General features: G+C 42.4%; 1 long non-coding RNA gene across 1 annotated transcript; it reads left to right on the forward strand.

Annotated features, from left to right (window-relative positions):
* The first annotated feature begins 4,045 nt into the window (after positions 1 to 4,045).
* On the forward strand, positions 4,046 to 6,426 carry LOC119368302. The gene is made up of 3 exons (XR_005176596.1): positions 4,046 to 5,563; positions 5,808 to 5,866; positions 6,123 to 6,426. It is a non-coding gene; the product is annotated as an uncharacterized LOC119368302 (long non-coding RNA).
* Positions 6,427 to 7,183: the final 757 nt, after the last annotated feature.

The following is a 7,183-nucleotide window of genomic DNA, read 5'->3' on the forward strand; positions in this document are numbered from 1 at the left end:
CATAGCCATAGAAAGGATCAGATTCAACCAAAGTAATTATATCTGGATCAACAGAAAATTCATAATAATCCTTATCGAAAACACAGATAGGTGAAGTAGCAAAAGCAGGGTCGGGTTTCATTCTATCTCTAAGAGATTCTTTACTCCATTTAACTAGCAGTCTCTTAAGTTCGTATCTATCCTGGCAGGCAAAAATAGCTGCAGAAGATTCCGCATCAAAAAGATAACCCTCAGGAATAGCAGGCATATTCTCATCATCACTCTCATCATCATATTCAGATTCAATAATTTCTCTTTCTCTAGACCTAGAAATCTGTTCATCAAGAAATTTGCCAAGGGGCACAGTAGTATCAAGCATAGAAGTAGTTTCATCATAAGTATCATGCATAGCAGAAGTGGCATCATCAATAACATGCGACATATCGGAACGAATAGCAGAAGCAGGTTTAGGTGTCGCTAGCTTACTCATAACAGAAGGTGAATCAAGTGCAGAGCTAGATGGCAGTTCCTTACCTTCCCTCGTAGTTGAGGGATAAATTATTGTCTTAGCGTCTTTCAAGTTCTTCATAGTGTCAGCAGATATAAATCCCAAGTGACTCAAAGAATAGAGCTATGCTCCCCGGCAACGGCGCCAGAAAAAGGTCTTGATAACCCACAAGTATAGGGGATCGCAACAGTTTTCGAGGGTACACTAGTAGAAAACGGAGCTTTAGCACCGGTTCGTAAGGGCCTTTAGTGCCGGTTCCATAACCAGCACTAAAGTGTGGGCACTAAAGCCCCCCCCCTTTAGTACCGGTTCGGCACGAACCGGCACTAAAGTGCCACCACGTGGCGTGAGCTCGCGCCCTGGTATGGGGGACCTTTAGTACCGGTTGGTGTTACCAACCGGTACTAAAGGTTTTTTTTTGAATTTGTTTTTTGAAAATTTTGGAAAAAAAATTTGATTTTTTTTTCGATTTTTAGTTTTTCTGAATTATTTGATGATTTATTCTCTAATCACCTCTCTTAACTGCTCAAGTGTGGATCACTCATTCCAGATCATCTAACTTCCCGACCGGTCACCCATCCCTCTCACTACTCTAGCCCGAGCACGCTTAACTTTCGGGTTCTATTCTCCTTCGTTTTTGAGTCTGCACTTGTTGTTTTCCTCACAATAGTAGGATGTCAATCTTATTAACCCTCAGGAGTTTAGCTTGAGCATGAAGTCACACATTTCACCGTTTGAGTTTGAAACTATTATTCTAAAAAACAGTAATTATTTAGTAACGCTAATATTTCTTGAATAAGTTTGACCATAGTTTGACCACAGTTTGACCATAGTTTGACCACAGTTTGACCATAGTTTGACCATATTTGACCAAAATTCAAAAAATTGAAATAATTATTTAGTAACACTAATATTCTTGAATAATCATGTAGTAACATTAATACTTCTTGAATAAGTAGTTTGACCAGATTTAACCAATTTTTTTTAAAAAACTGAAATTTGACCATATCTTTTTTTCCTTTTGGAATTTGAGGATTCTAAAAAATTCCAAATAGACCATAGGCGGTCTCCATCGAATGCAGATTTTCGTGCTGAATTTTTTGATATATTATACGTTTTTTTCCGACATCGTATGCAAAAGTTATAGCCGTTTTACATTTTCCCTACACTTTTTGCAAAACATGTCCAAATTGTAGTTTTCAAATTTTCCTAACTAGTAGATGTAGTAATATAACTACCTCTCGAAGGATTTTATTTTTTGAAGTTTTTATCATTTTATTTTGATTTTTTCAGAACTGAAATGGCGACACACAAGGGGGGTAGAGTTTGGAAATTGCCCTATAGTGCCGGTTTGTGTCACAAACCGGTACTATAGGTCAGACCCCTTTAGTACCGGTTCATGGCACGAACCGGTACTAAAGGTTAGACCTTTAGTACCGGTTCGTACCACGAACCGGTACTAAAGGTTAGACCTTTAGTACCGGTTCGTACCACGAACCGGTACTAAAGGTGATCGTGGGGCCCCGGCCTGACGCCAGCCTGCCACCACCCCTTTAGTACCGGTTCGTGCCACGAACCGGTACTAAAGGTTCAACACGAACCGGCATTAATGCAAATCCGTTCGAACCGGCACTAATGGTACCATTAGTACCGGGCCAAAATCAAACCGGCACTAATGTGCTTCACGTTTGACCCTTTTCTACTAGTGGTAGAGTATTCAACCCAAATTTATTGATTCGACACAAGGGGAGCCAAAGAATATTCTCAAGTATTAGCAGCTGAGTTGTCAATTCAACCACACCTGAAAACTTAGTATCTGCAGCAAAGTGTTTAGTAGCAAAGTAATAACATAGTGGTGGTAACGGTAACAAAAGTAAAGACAGCAAAAATAATGTTTTTGGTATTTTGTAGTGATTGTAACAGTAGCAACTGAAAAGTAAATAAGCGAGAACCAGTATATGGAAAACTCGTAAGCACCGGATTAGTGATGGATAATTATGCCGGATGCGGTTCGTCATGTAACAGTCATAACATAGGGTGACACAGAACTAGCTCCAATTCATCAATGTAATGTAGGCATGTATTCCGAATATAGTCATACGAGCTTATGGAAAAGAACTTGCATGACATCTTTTGTCCTACCCTCCCGTGGCAGCGGGGTCCTATTGGAAACTAAGGGATATTAAGGCCTCCTTTCAATAGAGAACTGGAACAAAGCATTAGCACATAGTGAATACATGAACTCCTCAAACTATGGTCATCACCGGGAGTGGTCCCGATTATTGTCACTTCGGGGTTGCCCGATCATAACACATAGTAGGTGACTATAGACTTGCAAGATAGGATCAAGAACTCACATATATGCATGAAAACATAATAGGTTCAGATCTGAAATCATGGCACTCGGGCCCTAGTGACAAGCATTAAGCATAGCAAAGTCATAGCAACATCAATCTCAGAACATAGTGGATACTAGGGATCAAACCCTAACAAAACTAACTCGATTACATGATAAATCTCATCCAACCCATCACCGTCCAGCAAGCCTACGATGGAATTACTCACGCACGGCGGTGAGCATCATGAAATTGGTGAAGGAGGATGGTTGATGATGATGACGGCGACGAATCCCCCTCTCCGGAGCCCCGAACGGACTTCAGATCAGCCCTCCCGAGAGAGATTAGGGCTTGGCGGCGGCTCCGTATCGTAAAACGCAATGATTTCTTCTCTCTAATTTTTTTCTCCCCGAAAGCCAATATATGGAGTTGGAGTTGACGTCGGAGGGTCTCCAGGGGGGCACGAGGTAGGGGGGCGCGCCCAGGAGGGGGGCGCCCCCCCACCCTCGTGGATAGGGTGTGGCCCCCCTGGTCTTCATCTTTGGCGATGATTTTTTATTATTTTTTATAAGACATCCCGTGGAGTTTCAGGTCATTCCGAGAACTTTTGTTTTCTGCACATAAAACAACATCATGGCAATTCTGCTGGAAACAGCGTCAGTTCGGGTTAGTTTCATTCAAATCATACAAGTTAGAGTCCAAAACAAGGGCAAAAATGTTTGGAAAAGTAGATATGACGGAGACGTATCAAAAACTGAACCTGATTTTAAACGGGCAACTATCTTGAAATCTTGGTGTGTGACAACATGATCAACTAACCTACTATATATCTTCCCTAAATAATTTGATTAATGGACTGATGCATATGCACACACTATACTCAGTAATATAATTATTCAACAGACTAAACTAGTCTAAATTAAATAGGGATTAAGTCTGAGAGCACTTGGTGGACAGATCACCGATGCCCTCACCTTGCCATCGCGGCCATAGCTGTTTCTACTTGTGCGGGTTTTCTTTTTCAGAACACCCAAAAGTTTTGCGCGTCATTATATCTCTCCTAATAATAATAAAGCACGGATTGAGTCTTCGGATTCACCGTCGCAGCGTTTTTATAAAAAAAGTCCCTTTGCTTTTCGAAAATAGAGCCCGCAGTCCCAGCATCGCTATCCATAAGTCAACGTATTGTTTCGTTTTCTTCGATATCCTCGTCAATCCCAAACCCCACCTCCCACCGACGATCCCCAATTCCGGCCGCATGGTCGCCTGTCGCCGGGTGCTGCTCCGTCCCGAGCACCGTCGGTGACTTTGTCGCCTGCTCAAGCCCGCCCCTCTTCATTCCTCTCCCCATTGTTGTCCAACGCCCCGAGCTCCCATCGCGCCGCAGACCACATACTCCTCCTGAATCCCGATGCACCGCCCGCGCGTGCCCACATCTTGCCCGGTTGTCCACCCACGCGTCTCCTACCAAGGGGTCCGGCGAGCAGGGCCGGCAGCCATGGCGAACTGCCATGGGAGGGGCCAATCCAAGCTGGCTCAGGCACGTTGATCTGGCCTCCTTTGGGGCTCGACGGTGGCGCAGCAAGCCCAGTCGCGACGGATGCGGCCAGTCTCGGCCATCGCGGGATCATGCTGATGACGTTTGGCATGTCCGTGTAAGTGCCCACTACTGCTGATCGGACAGAGGAAAGAAGAGAGGGCGCGGCGGCGGGAGCCTAGCGTCGTCGTCTGAGTCCATGAGCGGCCCCACGCGCTCGATGCCCAGTAGGTCGCCGAATGCCGTGGCACGGGCTCAAGGGATAGTCAGGGGTAAGGCCCCCACGCAATGGAGGCCGTAATCGACATCGGCGACAGAGAACGGACGGAGGATCACTTTGTGCGTGCTTTGGCTGGCGTCTTGGTCTGTCCGATCTCATCTTATCTTCCATCTTGAGATGACTCTTGGTTGCGTTGGGGGGAGATGCAGGGGAGGGTGAGGAGGCCAACGACAGGGTGAAGTAGCAGCCCGGCGAGGAGAGCAACATGATGTTTTGCACGTTCTCTTTCCTTGGTCTTCTTGTGGCTTTTTTCTTCATCTCATTATTGACCAGTGCATTGTTTATGTGTGTATATCTATCTTCTCCTTTTTTTTATTCTCATGAACTGATGTGTGTACAGGGTAAGCTTATTCTTCTCTCTAGAATTTATGGATGAGCTAATGGCCTTGGTTATATGTTTGTTCAGTCCACCTAAAGGAACAAAGTTTGCACCCTTTGACTGGTTTTATTGGAAAATCTGACAAAAAATATGATTTGATCCCTCTGCTTCCACATGACAATTGTTGGTCCAGATACCGTATTGTCTCATGTCCTCTGTTGCAGTTTGTAGCTTAGAGTTTTAAGACTGGGCACTGTAGTGTTGTCTGTTATGGCTGATTGATGTTGTTGGCGACCTTAAGATCAGATTAATTCCTGCAGTCAATAGCTCCAGTGCAGAGTATATGTGCAATGAAGTAATGTAGCGAGCACTGTATGGTGGAGGAGAATTTCTCATGAATTTTGTACAACATTCAAATTATCATCCAAAAAAATGTGTATGTTGTCTCTCAATAGGTACATATGCAAATTTATCTTTTTGTTGGTTGTTTGTTGCTTCTTGCAGCATCCCGAGTACATATGTGAGACTATGGGAGTCCTTTTTTGTGTAATGATGAGAGGAATATGACAGGGCAAACAATTGTACCATGTGAACATAATCGCTGGTATGTTTTGAAGTTTTCTTCCCAGAGTGGCATATTAATTATTTGGTCCTGCACACCGTAATTAGGATTGATTTTTCATTTTTTGTTCACCTTTTATATATGCATTTTTTCTTCGCCTGCTGTATTTTCTTGAAGTAAACACTTTTTTAGCTCTTTTAGAGTTAAAAATGCATGCTTGCAATATATAGCTGCTAATCTGATGCTCCGATCTCTAATTTGCAAATATGATATTCAACTCTTTCAGGGATATGCCGGTCAATACAGGAAAATCTAAAAGAATGCGACTAAAATCACCATTTGAAGGTACATCCTATGTTATGTTAGTGCAGAAATTAATATTGTGGTCTGTTAATGGGAATATTGAGTTTCTGACAATGAGACCCAGTAGTTAGAATCTATTGTGCTGGGATCTTTGCTTCGCATTCCATATGTGCCAAGTTACTGGTAGAATTGTGTATCAAATTTTTTGTGCTGGTATCTTTGCTTCACGTCTCATATGTGCGAGTATGCGAGCGAGACTGGCTTGGCTCTAACCATGATGATTTTCTTTTCTTGGCAGATGTTCAAAATCAAACAAGATGACTACCTAAAGTACGAGCCTCGGAAATCGTAAGAAGCAGAAGTTATTGGTACTTGCTCACACTCATTTCTCATGTTGATGCTCAGGCATAACCTCACAAAGCTTTGGCACACACTCACTTATAATCAGGGCTCGCTTAATTTTATCTTTCTAACTCTTTTGAGAAATACCATATCAATATTATTTGTGATGACTTGTCGGTCATAATTTCCAGTCATGTAATATCCCATCATATTATTGGTATTAGGCGTTAGCCAGATGCTAATCTTCGGTTGGCTGTGAATGTAAGCTGTGTGTTCTCCTTTGTTTTTATCTGATTATGCTATGAAAAGAAGAGTAGTTCTTTTTGTGTGTGATGGCGAGTTGTTAGTTCTGTATGATTTCAGAGCACATTGGCGTGGGTTAGCATGAAGAGAGTAATAACCGTGCCTGCTGAAAATAATTCAGCAAGTGGGTGCTTTCCATCATTATATGAGTTAGAACCTTGCTATACACATAATAGTACACATTCGATTTCTGAACGATGCTGAAGATTGCACCATCTGGTGCACGCTGCAGCCCTGCTCCACCATTTGATATAAGTGTTGGCTGCATGTCGTGTGTGTACTGTCGTCTGCACAGCAATTTCGTATTGGTTATAGGAGCTGGATGTAGGTATTAACAATATTTTGGAAAAGGGGTAGCATAGAATTAGTTAGTGTAGTTCTTGGTTGGATTATGAGAAGATCGGCAGGTGCAATAAAATCTATAGCTATCTTGCTCTACTATTCAAACCATATTCTTGCTATAATTTTTTCTGAGCTCCCAGTTTCTGTATAAGTCTATTGGTCCTGATTCTTAACATGGTGTATGTATACTGTGCTTTTCTACTCCTTGGGTACATAAATGCACACAAGGTTTTGAGTACTAAACAGAAGCCATAGAAAAGGCGTGATTAAAACTTTTATACGTTCTCATTTGTTCGAATCAAACCTTTACTTTTAGAAATATTTCCAGTTTGGTTAAATATGGATCTCACCTCACCTTATGCTATGTTTTTT

The sequence above is a fragment of the Triticum dicoccoides genome, chromosome 2B (assembly GCF_002162155.2).
Source record: "Triticum dicoccoides isolate Atlit2015 ecotype Zavitan chromosome 2B, WEW_v2.0, whole genome shotgun sequence".
NCBI lineage: Eukaryota > Viridiplantae > Streptophyta > Magnoliopsida > Poales > Poaceae > Triticum > Triticum dicoccoides.